The 1,724-nt window shown below is 50.5% G+C and overlaps 1 protein-coding gene across 1 annotated transcript in view; it reads left to right on the top strand.

The window, feature by feature from the left end:
* The first annotated feature begins 6 nt into the window (after window positions 1-6).
* ZNF330 (zinc finger protein 330) overlaps window positions 7-1,724 on the top strand; it is a 12,100-nt gene continuing 10,382 nt past the window's right edge. The window contains exon 1 of the mRNA XM_008632434.2: window positions 7-123. The gene's annotated coding sequence lies outside the window, so the exon portion shown is untranslated. The remainder of the gene's footprint in view (window positions 124-1,724) is intronic.

The raw sequence follows: 1,724 nt of genomic DNA, 5'->3' as shown, positions 1-1,724 counted from the left end.
AAGGGGGCCGGGTTGGGGTGCTGGGGGTCCCTGTCCCTTGCGGCTTCCGTGCCCGAGCAACCGAAGCGGTGTCCAGCTTCCCCCATAGCCAAGTGCCGGGAAACGCGGAGCACGGCGATCCAGGTTGGCAGCGTGATGCGGCACGGTTTGGGGGGCGAAAATACTGAAGATGAGGGAAAGCGCTAAAAGCTGAACACTGGCAGTGTGCGTGTGCACGCGAAGAGCAGCCCTGCTGTCGGCGCTTCACCTTACAGCCTCGGAGCAGGTGTCGTCCGGCTCCCGGCGGGACGAGGTGCCGTTCCTGAGGAGGGAGTGGGTCAGAGGGGCGCCTGAGGAAAGCCCCGCACACCTGGGCACTTACAGCACAGCAGCTCTCAGATGCTGCGGGTCCACAGTGCAGTTCTTAGCCACCTTACTTCCAAAAGATGGAGTAAGTCACGGGCATCACAGTGCCTGGAAACTGATTATTGCATAATTAGGGCGTTCAGTCCATGATCCTTTTAAGTATGAACTACTGTTAATACAGTTGGTTGGTTTTGGTTTTTTGGTTTTTTTTTTAAGTTGTGGTTTTGTACGAGTGGTGAAACAGATTTTGAATACACGTAGGGTAGAAGCTGTTTGATGGTCAAGCACAAGAAACCTTGAAATATGGAAAGCCTCTTCTGGGTGTTGGTATCTGTGGCCTGACAAGGGTAGCCCTACAGTTCCCTGCCCTGCAGTGAATAGCTCGTTCCAGCTGTTGACGATGTCTGTGACAGCAGGGTGGGCTGTGTACCAGCTAATAAGGCAAGGCACTGTCCTGCTCAGCACAGAAGATCCAGGAACCTGCTGGTGCAGTCAGGGTGGGTCTTTGGGACCTCACCAAGGACAAGAAGCTGTGACTTCAGCAGAACTTAGATGCCAGGCATTGTTAATGCACTTCACATAGCACAACCACCAGTTAAAATCCACCAGCAGTCTTTGGAGCTCTGGTGGGAAGTTTGTGGTCTTTTCCCATAGTTGCCTTAACAAATAATGCAGCAGGAGACGAACAGGAGGTGAAAATTTACAGAATGGAATGCAGTGGTGCTGACCCAGTACTCACGTAACATGTTTTAGGGCTTTTCCTTTGAACTGCTGTTCACCTCATTCCTCCACAGCCTCCTGATATCTGAACTCTGCTTCCTTGTGCCACAGCGTCAGCCATTAAGTTGGAGAGCCACGCTCACTCCTGCTGCTGTGACCCAGGCATGCTGCAGCATTTCACTCCTGAGTAGGAAACTTCAAATGGAGAAACAGCCCTCATGCAGAATGGTCCCAGTTCAGGAGCTCCAGTGCTCTGGAGGGCAGCACAGTTGTACCCTCTGGGGCTGAGGAGGGAACCAGGCATGGACCTACAACCTCTTATTTTAAGTCCTCCAGGTGCATTTTTCTCTCCCACACACCCTTCAGGCAAGCTGGACTGCAGGCAGATTCCACTGGGTCTTTCCTGCCTGAGCATTTGGTAACAGTGTGCCAAAGGTGGAGGTAGAACACACTGCAGAGGCATTTGAATACTAATTAGTGGTTTCAAAGGGGGTGATACTCTGATTTGAAAGGAATTGAAGGTAGACAGGGTTTATGCTGTCGTAATTTCTGGAATCATAACTGTTAAACTGTAATCCAAAAATTAAAAAGATGGTAAATTTCTTAAAAAATTTGAGCTGAGGATGGAGACAACAAACAATTTAAATGAAAGCCCAGAG

Source organism: Corvus brachyrhynchos, unplaced genomic scaffold (assembly GCF_000691975.1).
Source record: "Corvus brachyrhynchos isolate BGI_N302 unplaced genomic scaffold, ASM69197v1 scaffold444, whole genome shotgun sequence".
Taxonomy (NCBI): domain Eukaryota; kingdom Metazoa; phylum Chordata; class Aves; order Passeriformes; family Corvidae; genus Corvus; species Corvus brachyrhynchos.
This window is presented reverse-complemented; position numbering and strand designations above follow the sequence as displayed.